Source organism: Misgurnus anguillicaudatus, chromosome 2 (assembly GCF_027580225.2).
Source record: "Misgurnus anguillicaudatus chromosome 2, ASM2758022v2, whole genome shotgun sequence".
Taxonomy (NCBI): domain Eukaryota; kingdom Metazoa; phylum Chordata; class Actinopteri; order Cypriniformes; family Cobitidae; genus Misgurnus; species Misgurnus anguillicaudatus.
This window is the reverse complement of record NC_073338.2, coordinates 28483352-28508386: the sequence shown is the minus strand read 5'-3', so window position 1 is coordinate 28508386 and position 25035 is coordinate 28483352. Positions and strand designations below refer to the sequence as shown.

Genomic DNA, 25035 nt, shown 5'->3' with positions numbered 1-25035 from the left:
TATAAAGCAGTTCTGAACAATGACCATACCAAATGTCTTTAAAGTCCAGATTTTTGGCCAACTGACTTTGTACAGAGAGTAGGCTTCAAATGGTTGCTAAAATATCCTTAATTGTCACAATACCTTTTTTAAGGAGTAGGCTAAGTACAAGTTAATTGATGATCATTTGATGTATAATTTACGTCTGAATGTTAGCTTGCTGTTATTATAGTAAAAGTATAGAAATTCATAGCCTATACATTTAGTCCTGTCAATCATCCTGAGAGCCTATTTAAGCGCGTCAGTCTCCACGCCTTACCAGTGACGATTCAGATCAGGCATCCCTCGTCCTCCCAAAATCTCCTTCATTTTGCGCATTCCTGTCTTGCCATGGGGGGGTTGAATTTGGTGCTTGAGCCGAGCTTTGGGTTCAGCAAGCCAAGTTTTATTTTAACATCATTCAATAGACTGAATGCGCAGGGAAACTAGTGAAATGTTCTGCATGAAATCCTCTTATACTTCAAACCCATTTGTCAGCAACATAAATGCTGTGATTTCGTTTATTTACCACTAGATGTCAGCATACATCTTGGTTGAATCACCTTTTGATGTGCAAGTGTTGAATATAATGGGGCGGTTTCCTGGACAGTCAGGGGTTATCCTAGTACCAGACTAAAATGCATGTTTGAGCTGCTTTCATTTAAAAACACCTTGTCCTGTTTAATTTTAACAAATTTCGTTGACATTGTTTTGTTTTAAAGGGAACATTTCACAATACTTTTTTAAAATGCAAAATAATGAACTTTGGTGTCCCCAGAGTATGTATGTGAAGTTCTAGTTCAAAGTACCATATAGATAATTTATTATAACATGATAAAATTGCCACTTTGTAGGTGTGAGCAAAAATGAGCCGTTTTTGTGTGTGTCCTTTTTAATGCAAATGACCTGATCTCTGCACTACATGGCAGTGCTGAGATTGGATAGTGCAGATTAAGAGGCGGTATTTTCCCCTTCTGACATCACAAGGGGAGTCAAATTTCCTATTTTTTCACATGCTTGCAGAAAATGGTTTACCAAAACTAAGTTACTGTTTTTTTTCACATTTTCTAGGTTGATAGAAGCACTGGGGACCCAATAAAAGCACTGAAACATAAAAAGTCAGATTCTTTAATGATATGTCCCCTTTAAGATACACACCTGTAGTGTTTTTTGTAAGGTATGTTTGTAAATACTTCTTAAATGACCTAATATTAATAAGGATAGTCCTGGATTAACCTTAACCCTCTCTGGATACCGACCCAATATGTTTATTTTTTTAATCTTAAATAGAACTGCAGCAATACCATGGTCCATTTATAGTTTTACACTATAATGGGATGATACTGAATAAGTAGAATGTCCATAAAGTTATTCCAAAGCCCAACCATATTCCCATGTCACACAGCAGGACTAGCATGGTACTTTTGGTGTTAAAGCCATGAAATACACAAAAACCCAATAAACTGATTCAAATTGATCTCAAACACAAATAAAAAACAACAAATAAAATGATTTAATAGACAAATCCGTGCTTTTCAACTGAATATTTGTCAGTAAATTTGTTTTGTATTATTGCACAGTCGACAGATGATTTGGCAAATCAGTCTTTTGACAGATTTGCACAATATGTTAGAGTCATTCTTTGTATTATTTGGTTCAAACAATATTAGTCATCACCATTTAGTCACAGTTAGTCATCAATCAACAATGAAACCAAGCATATTTTTAATAGCTGAGTCTGCTTCCATTTATTTATGTTTAGCACATCTTTGAAGTCAAACCAGACTTTTGTGTTCTCAATTTGTTTGTTTTGCAATCAAAGGTAAAACAGCAGAATTCAGAGTTTACAGTTCATCAGCACATCCTTGTGAGTTTTAACTAATAGCAAAACCACATTGATATATACACTCACTTAAAGGATTATTAGGAACACCTGTTCAATTTCTCATTAATGCAATTATCTAATCAACCAATCACATGGCAGTTGTTTCAATGCATTTAGGGCTGGGGTCCTGGTCAAGACAATCTCCTGAACTCCAAACTGAATGTCAGAATGGGAAAGGAAGGTGATTTAAACAATTTTGAGCGTGGCATGGTTGTTGGTGCCAGACGGGCGGTCTGAGTATTTCACAATCTGCTCAGTTACTGGGATTTTCACGCACAACCATTTCTAGGGTTTTCAAAAAATGGTGTGAAAAGGGAAAAACATCCAGTATTCGGCAGTCCTGTGGGCGAAAATTCCTTGTTGATCTAGAGATCAGAGGAGAATGCGCTGACTGATTCAAGCTGATAGAAGAGCAACTTTGACTGAAGTAACCACTCGTTACAACCGAGGTCCGCAGCAAAACATTTGTGAAGCCGCAATACACACAACCTTGAGGCAGATGGGCTACAACAGCAGAAGACCCCACCGGGTACCACTCATTTCCACTACAAATAGGAAAAAGAGGCTATTTGCATGAGCTAACCAAAATTGGACAGTTAAAGACTGGAAAAATGTTGCGTAGTCTGATGAGTCTCAATTTCTGTTGTGACATTTAGATGGTAGAGTCAGAATTTGGCGTAAACAGAGAATGAGAACATGGATCCATCATGCCTTGTTACCACTGTGCAGGCTGGTGGTGGTGTAATGGTGTGGGTGATGTTTTCTTGGCACACTTTAGGCCCCTATGTGCCAATTGGGCATCGTTTAAATGCCACGGCCTAACTGAGCATTGTTTCTGACCATGTCCATCCTTTTATGACCACCATGTACCGATCCTCTGATGGCTACTTCCAGCAGGATAATGCACCATGTCACAAAGCTCAAATCATTTGAAATTGGTTTCTTGAACATGACATGAGTTAAGTTCACTGTACTAAAATGAACCCCACAGTCACCAGATCTCAACCCAATAGAGCATCTTTGGGATGTGGTGGAACGGGAGCTTCGTCTCCTTGATGTGCATCCCACAAATCTCCATTAACTGCAAGATGCTATCCTATCAATATGGGCCAACATTTCTACAGAATGTATTCAGCACCTTGTTGAATCAATGCCACATAGAATTAAGGCAGTTCTGAAGGCCAAAGGGGGTCAAACACAGTATTAGTATGGTGTTCCTAATAATCCTTAAGGTGAGTGTATTTCGATCTCTTTCTGCTTAACATGTCAATGCCAACAGTAAAAACCTTACTGTATATCTGAAAGGATAAACTAGGAGCTGTTATTGCCAAGGTCAAGAAAGCATTAAAACATAATTCTTAAATATTTAAAGTAGTATCTACAAAATATTGAAATATATGTGACCCTGTCTGTGAAATCCAGGCTAAAGTCTCATCAGATTATGAGCATTAAAGTTTGGTTTCACGTTCATTTCAGTCTTTTGCATGGTCTTACTCAGTCAGTTAAGATATCAAAGTTATATTTTTACAAAATTTAAAGGAACAGTATGTAGGATTGTGGCCAAAACTGGTATTGCAATCACAAAACTTGTGGCTAAAACTGGTACTGACACAACTGGTGGGCAATACACAAAATGACAACATAAACATCAGTTGAGGGCTGCAACTCCACTTTTTAAATGACAATATCCTGGCCAGACCACTGTTGTCAGTTATATAAGTATTTGAAATGACAATGATTTCTTAATGTCTAGTGACATATCAGGGCCATTTTATGATTAATTGATATAAATTTCTTACATACTTTTTTAAGTGTATATACTTTATGAGGAAATGTTTTTGGATTAAAGCAAACTAGACCTCTCAGTGTCCAGTGATAGTAAGTTGTGGCAGATCTGCTGCCAAGCAGGACTACAGACACTCCTCATCTTTGTCTCTAATGAATTCCATATGCGCTTTAGCTGCAGTTACTTCATATCTTAATGCGTTATAGCATGTTTCTTCCCACACCTCATTATTTATCTCCCTCTCTTTTGAAAATGATAACACGATAAGCATGCTCATGCACACTTTTCAAATGTCTGTATTGTCTGTTTCAATTGTCTGTATTCCTCAAAGTAGCCTACTTGAATATTACCATGATGTCAAAACAGCACAAATGTAATACTGACGTTACCGTTTTTGTTGTTTAGAGCAACAGTACTTTTTTGGTCTCATACCTGGAATATAAATTTGTGCTTTATACATACACTGAATAGAACATATAAAAAGAGAAGGTTTATAGTTTTTTTGTCCAAAACCATGTGGAGCACACACATTTCCAGCCAGAAGGTGGAGGGGGTTTCTTTCTGTGGAACATTTTAGAATTACAGCACATTATATCAGTAAGTCCCTCCAACATTTTTACGCTGCAATGTGTGTATAACCCATAGATGACCTTTGTTTAAAACATCAACTCTTTATTCACAGATTTTGCCTTGCAAACAAAGCCTTGCATGTGTCTGTCAGAGTCTGTCGAGGTAATGCAGATGCACAGAATAAAAGCTTTATTGTACTCAGTGAGTCTCTCTCACTCGTCCCTTTTTACTTGTTTTTCTTTGCATCTCTGTATTTCTAGACCATTTCAAGCTCCTGGCCGAGTTGCAGTATCAGTAGACGCTTCCTTCCTGAATAAGGACTTCTTGGATTCGTGCGATCAGTCGGGCTGCTGTTACGAGGCTTTATGTGCAGGTTTTAAGTATAAACAATGAAAATTAGCCTATCTATCTCTGTGCTTTTCTTCTCAGCCTCTCAGTCTTCTCGGTCAGTTCAGGCCTTGCTTCCCTCCAGCGATTCATGTATCTGTCACTTTTGATCATAACCTCATGCACATTTCTTGCTTATATCCTCACATCTGAGTGCCAATTTTTTAATTCCAGTTGTGGGAACCGTTCAGCAATGAGCTTTAGCCGAAATCCCTTTGTGTAATGAGAGCAAGAGATTTTGTGGATGTGCCAGAGCTTAACCAGTCTCTATGCAGGGTGCTGGGAACTTGACCTACATAGTGTTTTGGATTGGTTGCAGATGCTGCCTGTTAAAGTCTGTTGAGATGTAGCCTGCAACTGATTCAGCTAATGCTGAAGATTCAAAAAGTATATCATACCTTAGAATAAGATTCAAATTTAATTAATTAATTTTAATAATTATTTAATAGAGTTTTACAAGTTTTTAACATTTCCTTAAATATCGAAAAGACAAATGTAATGCATTGTGAACCATTCAAATAAAACGTAAGCTGTTGTGTTGGGTTAAGGGTTACCTTTACACCTTCATACAGTCCTGCACCCCATCCAGAACCTTACATCAGCAAATAAGCAGCGCCTTGGGTTACCTTCACAAAGGGGCACTAAATCACATTCCCGCTCATTTTCCTTCACTTCTCCCTGTTGGTGGAATGATCTTCCTATTGCAATCCGGTCAGCCACATATCTTGCAAGAAAAATCTTCTAAAAAAAAAACGCCTAAAAAGGACACTAATTATACCTGCTGTGTTGATTGTATTTTAAAAGGGTTTACATCATTTGAATCACAAGATTCTCATGTTTAGCTTTTTGTTTTTGTAGTGTTCCTCCCACGTTGCATTGGAACTTATAGGCTAACTGCCTCAATATAAATCTAAATGCACTGTATAGATTTTTAGCACCATCTAGCGTTGAGATTGTGACCAACCAACACAAGTCCACAGCTCACCCCTCCCTTTCGAAATGCATAGCTATGGTAGCCGCAGCAGGACAAACATGTCATCGTCTGAGACGATGGCTGTATCCGAAACCTCTAAAATGTTACGTTCGGAGGCAGCACTCCAAGTCACGAAGGCATCAAGACATGTCTGAATCCAATGTTTGGTTTACATTATGTCTCCTGAGATACCTTCATCGTCTTCAATTTTACATGTGGGCTTGTGTGGGAATGTGATTGGTCAAGCCTAATCGAGAAAGAAAAAAAAATGGCAGCCAGGAAAGCGACTGAAGCACAAATTTAGTGTAAAAAAGCTTTATTTTCACTTTTTACATGTTTTGATTGCATTTCTAGCCAGAAATTGGTATTGTAGTTTTGAAAAATTAGATAAGTTATCACAAAGGCGCTCTCTGTTTATATTTCAAACAAAATTCCCTTACGGTGCCTATGAAGGCTGTCCGAATGTGTATCCTAGAGCTGCCTTCCTGCCGCCGAAGTCATTGCCTCATGAGGCAGTGAGGCAACAAGTCAGCTGTCTAAGCTTTTGGACGCAGCGAACGTAGTCATAAAACACAACCTATAGATGGTTCATCGGATACACGCACGTTGTTGCGGTTACACGTCTGGGCAAAACTTAACTTCTCTGTTTGTTCAGTGGTCTGGCTAGTGGCTAAAAACTGATCTCTAGGACAATTACCTTTTAAAAAAGAATAAATGTTTTGGTTTCCTCAAGATGAGGGGAGACGGCCATCATAGATTACCGCTATTTATATAATGGGCCCGTTGAATGCTTTATTCTGATTGGCTGAGAAATGTTCAGTGGGTCTAACCTGTCAAATGTCTTAAAAATAGGCACCAGAGCAATGTTTGTGGTAACCGTGGTATAAGCGGAATAATTGACTCCACCCCTTTAAATTATTTTCAAATAATGCACATTCGTGCAGCTCAGTGTAGTTTTTATATGCTTTAGCTATGATTTGAACTAAAGTAAGTTTATTTTGCTTGTTATCAGAAATAAAAGCACTCTATTTTTATTGATTCTTTTCGAAAATGTACGGGAAGTTACGTTTGTTCTACGAAAGCGTTTACATTTGTTTATGTTGTTAATGCTGAAATAGAACAGATTGTTAATTTACGGCTAATTTAGAAAAAATGGCGGCGTGAAATTGAGACTTCCATGTAAGGGGACCTGCAGTGTGTGTTGATAAAAACGGCTCATTTTAAGGTAATAATCAAGCATAGCGTTAGTTCAGGCATGCCACGTAAGTCAAGCATGCATCAGCTGATAATCAGCTGTTCATGACGCGCACCAATCATTTCACGACATCCGTAACAACCGACTTTTTAAATTCCCATTCCTTGAGCCGCTTTCTAGCGCATTGCTCCTGCCGTTTTTTGCTGCTGCTGCTGCTGCCATTTAAAGTCCCTCCTCCAACCCCAACTCCACCTAGCCGGAACCTGTTGTTCGTTTGTACCAATATAACGCTATCTTCATCTTGCATTCTTCCCTCTCTCTCTCTCTCTCTCTCTCTCTCTCTCTCTCCCCCCCCCTCTCTTTATTTATCTATTATTTTTATTTATTATTATTATTATTTTACTCTTTTATTTATTTATTTTATCAAACTTGTAAGTTTGCACTTTAATACTATGTATGATTAGCCTATTGTTCTGCTGTTCTTCTGTTCTATGGGGGGTCTTTTTATTTTCTATCCGCTGCTCTCCAGGCTCTGTCTATGCATGCGCATGGACAGGCGAGTGAAATCTTTGCCCAGAACAGAACCATACCGCCAACACTAACTGTATGCATATAATGTAATAAATCATTATTTGACAAGTGGTCCTGACTGAAAAAAGTTTATTTTGTAATATCGGTATACACCACTGATAATATAGTATGTTATATTGCATTTCTGTCAAGAGATCCTTCGAAAAGCTACACAATGCACTTTTAAAATGGCACTAATTGTCTTGGAGTTAAATTGACCCTTAGCAGTGTGCATGCAGTTTGAAAGAAATACTTTATTTACTATTTATTTATTTATGTATTTATACTAATAATAATTGTTAATGTGAACTATCCCCATTGGCCATAATTTTAATTTTTTGTGTGCAAAGTGTCAGAAAATAGGTAAGGGGCTAACCAAGTTGTCGTTATTGCTGGTCATGTGATTTTATGATTGTCGCCATGAAGCAACCAAAGTTTTTTTTATTTTAAATATAAGTACTATTTTGAAGGTGTACTATTTCATTTTAATGCAAAAATGACCTTTACGAGTCAGGATTTTTTCAGCTTAAATATGATATTTCCTTATTATCGTGGTTTTCACCAGCAACATTACATTTATTCCACGGCTGCACACAAACAGATTGTTGTGGAGAATCAAACCGATCAGTTTGTGTAGCTCTGGGTCATTCTCTTTTAAAGAGAGTTTTGAGATCACTGACATAGGCTATGTAGAGTTTCTGTACAACCCAGCCACAACTGATGGCCCAGAGGGTGGAATAAAAATTAAGCAAAGCAGAGCACAACTTTTTATGGATGAAAACATTGTTCTTTCTCCAAATCGATGACTCAGTGAGAAACTACACTTTTTCCAGTTTTGTGGTTTTCCAGAAAGTTTGCCGCTCATATCTTCTTTCATGAATACATTTTCCAAGGATAAAAAATCAGATGAGCATGAATGTAGCTGCATTATACACTTTATTTAGTGTTTGTCTTAAAAAGCAGGTAGATCACTTTATTTCTGTAAGGCAGTGGTTCTCAAACTGGGGTCCGGGACATTTTATAAAATACATTAATTTATCATGAATTCTGTGAAATTAAACCTAAAAAAAATAAGGCAGCACTACTTTGTATAATTTAATGTTTTGTTTAATTAAAATGTGAAGTGTTAGAAGTGTTTTTTTGTCATAAATTTTCTTTGGGGGGGGCGCGAAGGAATGCACCGTTTTAGTTGCCTCTATTTTTTAAGGCCTATATTTTAAACCGTATAACATTTCATACAAAACAATTGATGACATTGTTTCTTTGTTAATAAAGCATAGTGGGACTGCTGCAAATCAACAAGTGAACATAACCTGATAACGTTTTTAACTAAATCATCGGAATTTAAAAAATCACATTCCAGCCACTTGGATAATACAATACTGTCTGGTTCATGTGTGGGTCATCTAGGGTTTTGCCTCATGTGACAAGAGGCTGAACGTCACTCGTAATCTTCTCTTACAATGTCAACACGCTGGCAGCTCCTTTAGCACAGCGTGTAGATCTCTTGGAATAACAAATCCACATACGGAGAACATATGCTAATATCTCACTCATGTAAAACTGTTAAAGTCTGCAAAGAAAACAATAACTGTGTAAAATGTAGCTGTAATACATTTTTGCCATTTTATCTGTGTTTAAAATTAACACATATTGTGTTTTACTTGAAAACACTCCACACCATTGTAGTTTTTATATGATGAAACATAAAAAAAATAAACATGCAACAATTATCCATTAAAATGTCATGCTGTTATGACTTAAGTTTACTGATGTTAAATGATGTTGAGTCTGCATCTGCCTGACAACAAGAATTTCAATTTTCAGCTCGGTTTGGCTGTTGCCTGGTAACAGTGGAGGTAGGTCTGTGAAGTGAAGCCACTCAGAAGCTCATGCTAACAGTCCTCCCATTGAAAGTGAACTATCAGTAGCACTGTATAATGTGCAAATATTTTGTTGGGGGAAAGTACATTTAGTTTAAAGATATTCATTTTATAAATGTGATAAAAAATGTTTTATACTTTAGTATTTAGTTAACTGTAATAGTAAATAAATAGTACAATTTCTAGATAGCACTTTCAAACCTAACAACAGTCACAGTACAGTATTTACTACAGTTTGTCATTTCACTATAGTTACTTTAACACTACAAAATACTATAGTAGGCTATTAACAAAGTAATATACTACAGTATAGGCCTACTACAATTTACAACAGTTACTATAGTATATTGGCATATGTTTTAATGTGGTAGTCAAAGCTTGGAAGTAAACCTTACAATAATGCTACATATTTATTCTAGCACTTATTTCTTAATAGTAATAATAATAATATAATTTATACAGATATATGATACAATGAACAATATGATACATCTCATGTATATATACATATGAACAATCCTTAGTTTATAATAGTCTTCTAAGTCGTTACTAAACAACAAACATCAGAATGAAGAGATTCAAAATTTAAGAGTCAAAATTTAGCCTATATGCAGTGGCGGCCGGTGACTCCTTTTTTTAGAGGGCGCTTGATGTGAAGTTTGTCACAACATGTATGTAGCCCGTCATGTGTGTGGTTCCTTTCAAAATATGTGTTCTGCGTGTCGAGTTATATGTGCATCATGTGTCTTGTCAAAATAAGTGCCTGCTGCAGTTGCATCTAAAGGATTTATGATAAAAGTGATGCTCGCTTTTGCCAGATACTCGCATAATCTCATGCGTAATCAGAGTTTACTGTTAAGGGAGTGTCTTGCGTGTATTTTATGAACGCGAGCGTCTCTTTTATCATAAACGATTTTGACACATATGCAGCAGGCACTTATTTTGACAAAACACGTGATGCACATGGTTCACATGACGCAACAAACACATATTTTGAATACGCAAGCAACACACATGACACTCCGAACACTTATTTTGAATTTGCGGCCCTCGATGAGCAGTCACGAGCCGCCAATGTGTTTACTAGTAAATACCCATATATATTGGCATATATTTTCATGTGGTAGTCAAAGCTTGGAAGAAAATGGAAGTAAACCTTACAATAATGCTAAAGCTACATTCTTCTAGCACTTACTTCTTAATAGTAATAATCATAATAATATTTATACAGATATATGATACAATGTATATGATAAATATCATATGAATAGACTCATATGTAAATATGAACAATACTTATAATAATCTACTTAATCGTTACTAAACAACAAACATAAATGAAAAGATAATACGGTCAAAGTTTTGCCTATATGTGGCATGAGTCCTGTAATGGTTCTTTATCATATAATGTTGCTATGTTTTTATCAGACACAGAATTTAATGTTTATGAATATCTAATCAATGAATATCTAACATTAATATTAATGTTAATACTGTATTATAGTAAAAACAGTAGTATTGTACCATTTTGTCAGTTAAATCTTTAGACAGAAGTTAATTATTTTTTTAAATGTTTTAATTTTAGAGTTTTTTATATAAGTAAAAAATAAAAACCAAAAGTAGGTAAAGGGTCGAAGTAGAAATCTGTGTATTAAAAAACATCAAAGTGTTTAACTGTTAATAGTTGTACGTACATTGCACCTTTATTATTTATGGTTGACATTTTGACATTTCATCTAACGGACCACAAGCTGTGCTCATCAGCTGCACGCGGTAAACCTGTAGCGGTCCCTTTAAGAAAATCGGACCACAGTATTTTCAAAGCAGGGGTGCAATGTCGAATGAAAAATTAACCGTCGTTCTCTGAAATTAAAATATGTTGAAAACTCCACACGTTTGCATTTAAAATAACCTCATTTTCGTATACTGTAACACGGAGGACCAGTCAACTATAGTAACCAAGTAGAGATATAATCAGTTTGTGTGATCCTCCCTCTTCGCACAGCAGTATGTTCTGGATCATGGACTCATGATGCAGTGGGATTCAATAAGCTGGTAGGTGCTGCCCGACGAAAGGTTTTCGGTCTACTGCGAACGTGCACGGAAATATACCGCAACATCTTTATTTATTTCAAGTTATTACACTTAACCATAAAGGTAAGTCACTTGTTATCCTAAATGTTTCTACCAGCGTTGTATTTAGGTTTTGCCAGTGTTTTAAAAGCGCCTGTACAATATCAGTCTGTAGCATCCCTTACCTATTGTTTAATGCAGACATTCAGATGACATGGACATGACCACTGCTGATGACATGTTGCATGTGGTTTTGCCTTTATCCACTTCGATTGTAATATTTAGCCTCATTTTTAAAGAATCTTTCGTATGCAGTGATTGCTTTATAATCTCCCCAATAAATACATTTTGCAGTAAAATGTGGTTATCTGTTGTCATGAAGTCTCATCCTGTTATTAAAATGCAACATTAAGCCTCAGAGTAACAGATCAGGATTTTGTTTTAATATAAAAACATATTTTACCATTAACTCCCTCTCCCATTTTAACTATTCAATCATTTTGATGCACAAGGTTGGCTTTCTCTAGTAATGTGTTGATTTGGCCATTGATTATTGTCTATAGGGGCTGTTATTAATGTAATTGCACCATGCCAAATACAGATTCAGCAACGCAGCATCCTTATTGCCCCTAACATCCTGCTTGTGTTTAAATATTCCCTATTTTTGGAACATTATAAACTACTAGTGGAGATTTTCTCATCTGAATATACTAGACAATGGTAAGCCACATGACAGCTTGCTCAAGGCATTGATACATATCTTGACAGCATGCTTTTGCATGGCAATGCAGTGGAAGTATTGACCTGTTGTGTTTATGCGTTATTAAAAAGTAAGTTCATGGTTTGGTAAAGAGCTGCTCAAACCAAGTTATGTTGGCAGGCAGTTAGATTGGAGTATGCTGTTTGGATTAGAACGCCTTCTTAAGTTAACGGTCACAAGGTTGGCTAGCAGATGTTAGTGTCTGAAAATTCCTGTTTTGAGCACATGGTTAGTCATTAGTCAAAATCCCTCTCTGTTTCAGGTCATTCAGTTGAGTAACCACAGACTATTCCAGTTCTGAGCAAATGACCTGATTGCTAGTTTGGAGTTCACGTCTGCTTTCTTTAAAGAAATGTTCATGCATTCTCAGCCAGGGTTTCAGTCCCCAGTTAAACAGTCAGTTAGTTTAGGTTATGTCTTGCAGGTTTTGTTTTGTTTAAGCTTATGGTATTAATTAGGATGTTTGCTCTTGTTATTCAGTGACAAGCATCACATTTACAGAACAGCTTGCAGTTAGTTACTGTACTTGCGTAAGCGGTCTTACAGCTTAAGCAGGGTATGATGGGATCTGCAAAAAAGAGAGCATATCTGAACCAGTGTCATGGGATTGGGATAAAGCTATGGTTATATGAGGAATGCCATGATGACTTCAGCAGAGATGCGGAAATGAACTCCTTTTAGAGGTAACAGATGAAAATTCAGTCAGAGTTTCTGCCGGCCTAAGGAAATAAAGGCCTTTCAAGACAATGTCCACATAGACTACTAGGGGTTGGCTTAAAAACCAAGAAATAAACAACTGTAGACAGTAGTTTATGAATAGCTTACAAATTATGACATCATGTCTTCACTTTGCATTGTTGTTCAGTATTGTTGTTCAGTCTTGAGTGTTTCCGTCTTCTTTGGGTATAAGAGGTGAGTCACAGAATAAATCACGAGAATAATTAAATCCAGTCAGCATATTACAGCGTTTCAAATGCCCCCTCCTTCACTGCATAAGCCCTGTTTTCTTTTAGATGGTTGCTGTGCTGCTTTAAGGCAGCCAGTTCATTTGTGCCTGTCATGTGAAGTGCTGCATATACAATTAGGTTGACCCAAAATGAAAATTATCTGATAATACTCACCATCATGCTATCCCAGGTGTGTATGACTTGCTTTCTTAAGTTGAGAACACACAAGTAGTTTTATATATTAAAAAATCATGTTATCGTATTTATATAGGGCTTAAAATGGTGAAGTTCCAAACAGCACATATATCCATCATTTAAGTAATCCAAATGACTCCAGTGGGTTAATATATGTCTTCTGGAGTAAAACAATATGTTTTTCAGAGGAAACTATTATTATTTTGATCATATGTAGCAAAACGGAAATGTAAACAAACAGATCCGAGTGTTAAATTCTTATATGGCGGCACTATATTTGGTGGCATCTTAAAGGAAATCCCCAACGTTTTTCAATATTTTACTATGTTCTTCTTACCTCAACTTAGACAAATGAATACATACCTATCTTTTTTTAAATGCGTACACTTAATCTAGTACAGCGTATCATGAATGTGTTAGCATTTAGCCTAGCCCTATTCATTCCTTAGGATCCAAACACGGATGAATTTTATATTGGATAAAAAATGAACTATATTGTATGGCGGAAGAGCACTTAGTTTGCAGCACTTGGACCTTGACGTGCAGTAACCTCATCACTACTGACTACTCCTCCTCTCGCTCAAACTTCCGTCAATATTACTGCGAGATTAAGTGCTCTTCTGGCACGCAATAGTTCTCATTTTTGATCCGCTTAAAAAATTGTCACGTTTTATTTTGTGCCACCATACTCGTGTAACTACTCATGTCAGAGTCTTTAAATAGGGAAAACATGGAAGTGTTTGGTGCCTTCTAAATTCAGCCCTGTTTGGATCCTAAGGAATAAATGGGCTAGGCTAAATGCTAACACATTTACAATGCGCTGTACAAAGATTAAGTGCATGCATTGAAAAAAGATAGGTATGTATTTATCGTCTAAGTTAAGGTAGAACATAGTAAAATATTGAAAAAACGTTTCCCCTTAAATATAACATTTTTCGTTTGTGATTAGCTAAAGAAGGGAAGCCATAATAAACTATGAGAGAATTCAACTTTAGGATGGCAAACTTTATGCAACGGTTAACGGACAGGGTTTATTCTAGTCCCAGACTAAAATGCTTGTTTGAGCTGCCTTAATTTAAAAACATCTTGCTCTGACATATCTTATTAAATGTCAGTATCATTGTTTTGTCTCAAGATGGACACCACGAGTGTTTTTGTAAGATATGTTTGTGAAAACTACTTTAATGTCCTACAGGCCTAATATAACTATGATACGATAAGATACACTTTATTGTCCCCTTAGGGAAATTTTTCTTGGGCAGTAGTGTGTGCTCAAGAAAAGTTCACAAGAATCACATAAAAAACAATAAATACTAGTAAAACCAATAAAAAAACAATAATATAGCAGCAGCACATGTGCCTGGGTCGCCAGCAGGGCAGCACCACCGGAAGAACTAAGGCCCAGTCCTGGCCTAGTCCTGGCCTAACCTAAACCCTGTCCGGGAAACCACCCCTATATTTCATTGTCTGTTCATTGTAAATGGGGTTACCTTTTTTTGCTAATTTGTTACAGAAACTTGTTAAGATTTGTTACATCCTGATAGTGTTAGGATGACAGCGAAGTTGATTTTTTTTATTAAGAGCAAAAGACAAAATGCTAGGACAGACCCACGCTGTCATGCCTCAGATTGGACTTAAAGTCATGGATTAAAATAAAATTTTTATATTTTCTTTTAGTTTCATAAATAAGATAATGGAAAATCAAGCAAAAAAACATTTAACAAAAGCAGCTCTAAAACATTTTGTCTGGCCTAACCGATTTCACAACACAAACTAGCTTGGATGCCCCCTGACCGAGTAGTTTATTATTGAAACAGTTTTTTGTGCTCAGGTTGACTGTGGTAGGGTTATTGTGGTTTCAAGTTGCCTTTGTGTTGTTTATTCTCTAGAGGCGGTTTAGACCCATCTGTCTGATTATTTACATCAATAGGAGCCACAGCTGCATAGCCTGACCCCCAGCAGGCTTTTGTAATATGTCCAGGCGTGGCGTATGTTTGTGTCTGTGTAGGTGCACGTGTGTGTACTGTACAAGCTCTCCATGCTTGTCTTTCTTTTAAAGGGTGTGCCAGCATACAGCCTTAATAGGTCCTTGGCATAGGTGGCATGCTACTCAACACAGATGTCCGGTTGTCTGCTTGCATAATCAGTACATCAATACATCTATTTTCTTGAAGAAATAATTTTCCACAAATTGATAATTCTGTCATTTACTTACACCCATGTCTAACCTATATGGCATTGTCTTTTCTGTTGAATACAATAAAACAATTGAAAAAGATTCACACAATGACTGTTCACAGGGCCATTTCTGTCAAGCTCCAAAACAAACAGAAAAGCATGATAAAGCAAAAGTGGTCCATGCAAAACATGTGCTGTATAGTCTTCTGAAGTCATACAGTATCTTTGTGTTAGCACACAAATTATATTGAGCTTTCTTTAATAAATTTAATATGTCCCAAAGGCATGTTTGGGTGGATATGTGTTGGTGTTTTATAATATGTATTAGCCCATGCAAATAAAGAAATTTTTGTCTCTTACGATGAACAATCCACTTTTTCTTTTTTCTTTATTGCATTCTGCCCCCTTTTTGAGGCACCAGTAGTATTTGTTGAGTACCAGATGTAAGCACATGTGCTAGACGGCACATTTTGTGATAATCCAAAAGTCTTAAAATTGGAAAAATGAATGGACTTTTGCGAGGAACCAGTGTCCCACTAACTTCCTTCGGGGTTGGCCTACAAAAGTACGTCATCCCGGCACACTACATATTACTAAATATTGCTTTGATTTGCATCAACACTTAATCATTTGGCAAATGCATTTTGCAAACATCAGGCTTTTATTAAATATCTATTTCGGCAAATAGTAAAGAAACAAGATCACATCTTGTTTGTAGGCTTCTGTGAAATACTTTTGCAATTAAACTGGCCCAACGCTTGGTCAGCTGAAGGAGGATTAAAGCCATACTGCTGTGAGTGTGAACAGCTCAACAGAAGGTGTTGATGAAAGCCGTCCTATGGAGGTGCACTGCAGCAGATGGCACACACACTGGGGTCTGATGTTGGGTGCCAGGTCAAATTCCTTCTCCCATTTCCTGAAGATTATTAGAAATCACTCACTATGACTCATCTTTATTTGGGACAGCGTTAAAGGATCATGCTTTCTTTGGCTAACCTTTTAGGAGATGACTGATGTGCACACTGAATTGTTGTCACTGTTAAGGTCCCAATAATCAAATGTCTGTATAGCCCAGGGTTCCTCAAATCTTACCCTGGAGGGCCGGGGCACTGCAGAGTTTAGCTCCACCCTTAATCAATCTTACCCTCCTGTGATTTTCTAGTGATCATGAAGACCTTTATTAGCTTGCTCAGGTGTGTTTGATCAGGGTTGGAGCTAAACTCTGCAGTGCTCCGGCCCTCCAGGGTAAGATTTGAGGAACCCTGGTATAGCCTATTGGACTTCTAAATGCTTCTAAACTCAAGAGTTTTTTTTTTCTAGTTGAAGGAAGCATTAATAAAATCTGAAGCAAAGTTCTTAAAGGGACATTCCACTTTTTTTGAAAATATGCTAATTTTCCAGCCCCCCTAGAGTTAAACATTTGATTCTTACCGTTTTGAAATACATTCAGCTGATCTCCGGGTCTGGCGCTACCACTTTTAGCATAGCTTAGCATAATCCATTGAATCTGATTAGACCATTAGCATCATGCTCAAAAATAACCAAAGACTTTCGTTATTTTTCCTATTTAAAACTTGACTCTTTTGTAGTAACATCGTGTACTAAGGCCAACGGAAAATTAAAAGTTGAGATTTTCTAGTCAGATATGGCTAGGAACTATACTCTCAAACTGGCGTAATAATCAGTGACTTTGCTGAAGTAACATGGCTGCAGCAGGTGTAATGATATTACGCACTGCCTGAAAGTAGTCCCCTTGGTTACTTTCAATGGCAGGGGACTATTTTCGGGCAGTGCGTGTGTCTTAGTACATGATGTAACTACAGAAGAGTCGAGTTTTAAATAGGAAAAATATCAAAACTCTTTGGTTATTTTTTGGTGTGATGCTGATGGTCTGGTCAGATTCAGTGGATTGTGCTAGGCTGTGCTGGGGGTGCTAGTGCCAGACCCGGAGATCGACTGAATGGATTCCAAAACTGTAAGAATCAAATGTTTAACTCTAGGAGAGCTGGAAAATGAGCATATTTTCAGAAAAAGTAGAATGTCCCATTAATGGATTGTTTTTACTTTTCTGATGTCCTCAAGCACAGTGGATCTGAAATGGTTGTGGTTCATGAATCATGACCCAGGTTTTTTATTCTGTTAAAAACAAAAGAAGATATTTTGATAAATTATTGTAAGCACACAGTTGACAGTACCCAATGATTTCCGTAGTATTTGTTTTTCCTATGTATGGTTGTCATCGTCAAAATACCTTCATTTGTGTTTAGAGTAAAGAAAGTCATACAGGTTTAGAACAACATGGTATAATTTTCATTTTTGGGTAAACTATCCCTTTAACCAAAACTACCTTACAATTTTAATCCAACATCTACATATTAATGAGACCTTACCACCTATCCTTGGATCAACAACATTTGCTTTATGTTTCACCAATAGCTTGCAAACGTTCAATCCAAAGACAATTTTGACTAATGTTTGAATTGTCTTTTGTTAATAAGCCAAGTGCATTTAAAAGTGATGTTAATGTAAAGTAATTAAATGCTAAACTGTGTGAGGTTTGTCTGACTTGAGGATTAAAATGTGACCCAAATCCTTTGGATTGGATGAGGAGCAGGCATGGACCTGTTATCTTCTTTATGGAAGAGAGCCTTAATTACGAAGTTAAACATTCGACGGTGTTGTTCACAATTTTCCCAAAGGTTCATCTAGATTACGTGCCAAGTTAAACCCCTTCCTTTGAAGCAAAACATTTGATCTTTTGCAAATTTTGATGCCATTTTCTTTCCTGTTTCAGTCACTGTCATCATTTGGACATTTTCCACACAAACAATAGGATTAGTCTGAAATGGCCGAATCCCTCTGCATTTTTTAATTGCATGTATTCCATATTTGAAATGTTCCTTCATCTCTTTTTCATTAGATCTGCTGAATGTCTACACCATCTGCCATCTAGCTTTCACTTAACATCATTTAAAAATATAAAACTAAGGGAATGATTAAAACAAGACGTTCTGTAGATAGGTGGGAACATTGGTAGAGTCAAACCCGTAATTCATGTTCTCCATAATGTGCTAGACAAAAAATATATAATTGTTGTTTTTACTGTCGTCTCATTTCAGGTGCTTATTTTATTGGTGCATTATTTTGCTATGGTTTCTTTTCAGCTATGATTATGTCAGCTAGTTGCTGATGTCTTCTGTTGCCTTCTTTACATTAATGGATTTTGCAGCGTCCCCAGGTGACACCTAAGCTATGAACAATCATATGATGGAGTTAGCCTGCTGTAGTGACCATTAGTTCTCCTGATGGGGATTTAGCTGCAAAAAAGTGTCTACGTTAATGTTCCCTAGAGGTTGCATTGATGCTTAATTCACTCTGAATGACTGTGTCAACCCTGGCCAGGGTGAAATTGTGCACCTGTAGGATTATTTAGCTTGGCAGTGCATTATCACATGCACCAAATGCTATTTCTCAAAGTGGCACAGTTCGATCTCTCTGGTGGTACAATGTCATTATCTATATTGCACTTTTATGTAACACACCACACAATATACAGTACATCACACCTGAGCGCATTTTAAAGGAGGTGTTTAGGCTGTGCAGCAACCTTATTGACAGGCTCCCAAATGCATTATACAATGTTTGTCTGTATAAGAAGTACACATTCTCACGGTCTTCACCACAGCTATATCTAGATGTTGTTAAACATTTCATGCAAATCACTGTCTTCAGTGTTTTTGTTTAATGCCACAACTTATGTACTGTTTATGCAAAGGAGGATTGCCAGTATATACTGTAAGTATATGCTAAGATAAAATAGTTTCAAAGCATCCTCACTTGATGTTGGAGGTTCTTGCATCTCATTGGTCAATTGCAAGGTCACAATAGATGTTCAGATCTTTTCAAATGAACTTTCAGTAGGTTGTGAGGCCAACGATGACACTGTAATCCTATCTGGCTTGCAATGTCCTCTTATGAGATTAAGATGTACCTGAACTCTCTCCTAAGATTGGTGATAGGGCTGTTGCGGTAACCGCAATCCCGTATTACCGTGCTACTGACAAGCAACCTCAACAACCGCAATTTTCATGTTAAATTCATAAAGCTATGCCTTTCTAGTTTTACACATCATACATGTATAATGAAGGCCAAATAAATTGTCAAGAGTTTAAGGGACATTCTACTTTTTTTTGAAAATATGCTAATTTTCCAGCTCTCCTAGAGTTAAACATTTGATTCTTACAGTTTTGGAATCCATTTAGTCGATCTCCGGGTCTGGCGCTAGCACTTTTAGCATAGCTTAGCACAATCCATTGAATCTGATTAGACCATTAGCATCGTGCTAAAAAATAACCAAAGAGTTTCGATATTTTTTCTATTTAAAACTTGACATTTCTGTAGTTACATTGTGTACTAAGACAGACGGAAAATTAAAAGTTGCGATTTTCTAGGCAGACATGGCTAGGAACTTCAATGACTTTGCTGATGTAACATGGCTGCAGCAGGCATAGTGATGTTACGCACTGGCCAAAATTAGTCCCCTTGGTTACTTACAATAGCAGGGGACTATTTTCGGACAATGCGTAATATCACTACGCCTGCTGCAGCCATGTTACATCTGCAAAGTCCTTATCTCCTTCTGGTATTATCCCCTTCTGACATCACAAGGGGAGCCACATTTATAAAACGGGGCTGGAAACGTGCATACACCAGTTTCCACGCAAAGGTTGTGATTTATAAAATAACAAACCTAATGGGAGAATGGACTTGCAGGGTGGGATCTGAGGATAATTCATGTAGGCCTATGTACACTTGCAGGTGACCTGTAATTTATAAAGAGAACATTGCTTTGCTTTATAAGACTTAATGTTTTTTGGCATATGCCATTTTTGGCTTTTGTGCGTACGTAGACGTTTAGTAAGAATCCTATGCACAGTTTTATAAATGAGACCCCTGGGCATTTAGATTTAGTTTTTCATCAACAGTATCTGCTTGAAACATTATAAACATGATTATCATCTGCCGACTCGACTATTTTAGCACAACCTCTTATTACAGAGAGTCTGCTTTATTAACGGCTTTTTGTTTGCTCCGTGTGAGCTAAAGTTTTGTGTTCTGTTCTTTATTACATGCATATTTTTCTACATATTTTCAACCAAGAAACACACAGGATAAAATGTAAGTTGTTATGGATGGCATTTAAGCTTGTTCTGAAATGATGACAAAATCTTAATGACCAAAAGCGTTCAGTAGGTTGTGAGACCGATGATGACACTGTAATCCCATCTGACTTGCAATGTCCTCTGATGAGATTAAGACATACCTGAACTCTCTCCAAGGATAGGTGGTTCTTCTGAACAACATTTGGGACTATATCTCTGTCTGGCCCCCCTTTTAACTAAACATGGTATTGTGGCAACTCCGTACACCCATGAAATGATCAGTTTATCAATAATAAAAAGATTAGTAAATGTGAAATTAGGGTCTTTGTAATTGATCAGTTAGGGAACGAGGGTAAGCAGTTTTATGTTGACCTGTGATTAAGCAGTCAGACTGTATTAGACTAATAGAAGTTGATAGACGGCTAACGGGCATCTTGGCTGATGCACGCAAACAGTTGTAAGGGTTCTTCGAGCGTACAGGACACTATCATTCCAGTGCCACAATTACAAGACTAGGATTGTGAAGAAATATGTCGAATGATGTGTACTGTGATACTGTGCTTTCTTATTCGACAACTTTGGAAATGTCTTATCTCTGGAAGGCTTTCAAAAGAGGTGTCAGCACGTAAGTGTCTTTTGATGATTTTTTCCTAAGAAGTGAACTTCACTGCAGCTTTGAAGATGCTTTAGGATGTTCAATACAACAGCATTATTACAACAGAGAGTAAGTTAGGGTTCTCCATTTGTCACTCTTTAGATTCTCTTAATGGTTCATGTAGACCTTTTGGGGCAGTTTTACAGAAAGGGTTTAGTTTATCCAGGGCTAGGCCTTATTTTTTTTAGGACATTTAAAGTAGATTTTACAAACATACCTTTAAAAAAACCTACTGATGCATCTTGAGACAAAATATATCTTAAGAGATGTTAGTGTTGTTAAATTAATGCTCAAACATGCATTTTAGTCTTGGACTACACTTGAGCTTTATCCAGGAAACCACCCCTTAATTTTTTTATCTGGATGGACGACTGCCAGAAATACTCTCTTTATAAATGATCATGAGTGGATTATTTAGATTCAGTCCCATTTTTATGCGGGCAGCAATAAATCACTTAGCAGGGGATGGATGTATATCATTGAACGGACCCACATGATTAAATGAAAAGTCCTTTTTGAAGCCGGTGGTTGCCACAAGCAGTCCATGATACAGTCAACAAACCTAATGCATTTAGCTTTTGGCCGCTCTTGTGTATTTTGTATGGAATTCCAAGCTGACAACACAATTTTTCCAGGTGTGTTTTTCAAACTGCACATTACACGGTTGACTGGTGCTGTGTTTAGATTTGTTTCTTTAACAATGTTTGTGCTGTGATGTAGTGGGAACTTGGAAATGGCAAAACCATTTTAAAACAAGCTGGGCATTCTTTGAGCATGGAAAGAAGTTCTCATGTACTGTTCACAAGCGTGCTGTGCTCTCACACCGTTTTTGCTTGGAGAAAGGTGAAACAGGTTTTATGGAGGGAATAAGAGATGTGACTTACAGTGGCTTGTCTGTGAACCGACCTTTCCCCATACTTTTGCAATGAGAGAAACCTTGCACAAGCCTAGGACATCAGCTGCATGCACAACCACTTAATGTATATTGCTCAACTCTGGTGTTGAATCGTTTATGTTTGCGTCACCTCCATTGTTGTTAGATGCTGTTTGATACAACTGTGTCACTTTAAGACCCAAGACAGACTGCTTTAAGTTTCAATATATTGAGTAACATCCAGCTGTTTATGTTCACTTAAACAAGAAAGAAAACATAGTTCAGTGATCACGCGTGTGTTACATATACGAGCTATACACACTGATAAATGGATGTTAAGAGGATCACATTGCTGTGTGAGCGTGCACTCATACAGTATATTCACTTCAGTGATGGATTTGCTGTTTTTCCTCAATTTGTGAATGTCCTGTAAATATACTTTTAAAGCTGTGCGGACCTGTGCGCGTGCAAGGCAGACGCTGAAAGAAAGTACAGTATACTGTACCTATTTTGTCTGCTCCGTTCCGGGCTTTGACGAACCCTGTTTGCGTGTCCAACATTACATAAAAGTAAAATGTGTACGCACATTTAGATTCCGTCATTCCGTCCGTGTTATCCGCATCGCGAAAATCATAGGGCTCTACTAATAAATGAATAACTTGCCTCATCTTCACTCCTTCAAGTCTAACTGACACTGTGATTGTAAACCAAAAGCGCGTGCCGCATCCGGAAAGTGCTTGCGCAACATTACGCACAGTGCGTAAACATTATCGATCACTTATCGAACTGTCGTTATCGTTTTATCGGGAAAATTTATATTGGTAAAATTATCGTTATCGAATTATTGCCCAGCACTCCTTTAAAGGTAGGGTTTCACATTTTGAAAATGCTAACGGTAGCCGCCTAGCAATGAAATCACGATCAAATCGCCATCCAAAGTCACGCCTCTTTCAAAACACATGAACACGCACAGATCAGACGGTCACATCTCATGTCTCATTTACCAGTGAAAAACTTTGCAGTACTAAGTGAATAACATTTCCAAAATAATCAACATAAACAACAGGTTTACATAAGAATTAGTTTAAGCACACTTTCGGTTGTGTAGACGTAGTATATCGTTACGCTAATCCGTAAACGAACACAAATTTCATTAGCAACACAATGTTTCAAGTAGAATATCTGAATCCATCTCAATACAAACATATTGCATACCTACCTTTCCAAAATAAACAGTGCAATGACTCTTTCAGACCCTTTGCCTCCTGCAGCTGTTTGCATCTCGTGGTAAAGCAGTAAAGTTACAGATGTTCATTTGGGTTTTTGCTCGTGCTGATCCAGGCAGTTTTTGCTGTTGTTGTTATAAAAGATGTTATTTGTTTTGTGCCTCCTGTGTAGGTTGTCAATTAAGCAGAAAAGTTTGCTATTCCCGCTGTTTACAGACAGGAGGTGAGCGCACGTGAACGCGCCGATGACGTATGGTGTCTGCGTGGACTCGCTGACCGGTGGGCATTCAAATTACGCTTGCGTATGAGGGTCAAAAAAGGAAACGTCCTTTTGGACCAAAATCTATGATTGGTTGAACATTTTTTGGTCCTACGCCTTTTACAGATGACATAAATTTCTACAAATACATTTAAACAACTTAACACAGTGATTGACAGTGATTCACGTTTTTAAATTTCAGTGTGTTTAAGTACATGTTAACGATATGCAAATGGTACAAACCCCAAAGTAAACGATGACGCGAGTTATCATCTCCAACGTAAATCTCTTTTCTTGGACTACTACAAACACACGAATTGTAGGCAACCGTTTACTTCCTGGGATTGGTGATCCAGACAAGACCGACATTATCATAATTCCTCCCGCTTGGACTCACAGCCTGTAAGTTAACTCCTGTTAGCAACCGAATCTTTCCAACATGGTAAGGAGCTTCACGTTTCCAGCTGACGTCAGAGGTATTCAGGCCAATCACAACGTACAAATTAGCTGGCCAATCAGGGACACAGAGCTTTTCAAATACACAAAATAACATTTTATAGCAATGAAATAGGTGCTCTTTAACAAATTAAGTTATGTCAAAGCTTAAAATAGTAGGTTGAACTTGCAAAATCAAGTTGTTTTAACTTCATGCTGCATTTTTTACAGTGCACTTATTCTCACAAAAATAAAATGTATTGCAAGCAACATGGCTTCTGGTTAAAAAAAAAATTCCTGTAGAAAAAGGCCTGCATGCAGGCAATGGGAATATTTTCCGGGTGCTATTGCAAAAATCCTTACTGCACCTTTAACCGAAAAGTAGTTTTCAGATAAAAAATATAACTTCTAAGAAATTATTCTAAGAAAGAAAGAAATTGAATTTCAGTCTCTAGAATACGTACATCGCTGCACAAATACAATAAGTACAGAAAGAAATTATATCTGAATGTGTCTGTGGCTTCGTATGAAGGTTTTCCATGACCATGAAGTCATGGAAAATGAGTATTTGACACCACAGATCACTGATATCTGTCATTTAGGGTTCCTGTCATAATTTAGTGCCATAACAGCAGCCTGCTCAATACCAGACTCAGTTCCTCAACATATCAGGACAATTTTAAAGGCGAGGTTACAACGATGACTGTGGTTTTGATAAATAGAGGGGATGAGGTCTGAATCCACAGCGCCTTTGTCCACTCGGTTCACTTATTAAAAGAACAGAGGTATCAGGTTGTCCTCGAAAGATTTGGTTTATGAAAATTTAATATAACTGATACTTTGCACCGGCCTCAGTCGTGGATGTGCTGTCTGCTAACACGAGCAGCTGGTGGAGGGGTTGTAATTAGATTAGAAAGAGAGAGAGAGTGGGGTGGGTGGCAGAGGGCAGATAAGCGTGGATGTCTGTCTCAGCTGGTGTCACAGTCATACATCAGGCTGATGTC

General features: G+C 37.4%; 1 protein-coding gene across 2 annotated transcripts in view; it reads left to right on the top strand.

Annotated features, from left to right (window-relative positions):
• Window positions 1-11138: 11138 nt before the first annotated feature.
• fam110b (family with sequence similarity 110 member B) overlaps window positions 11139-25035 on the top strand; it is a 116365-nt gene continuing 102468 nt past the window's right edge. Inside the window, exon 1 of one of the 2 annotated variants that reach the window (XM_055202319.2) lies at window positions 11139-11424. The gene's annotated coding sequence lies outside the window, so the exon portion shown is untranslated. Of the gene's footprint in view, window positions 11425-21063; window positions 21208-25035 lie in introns of those variants that run through there. The other variant, XM_073876101.1, reaches the window with a different exon arrangement.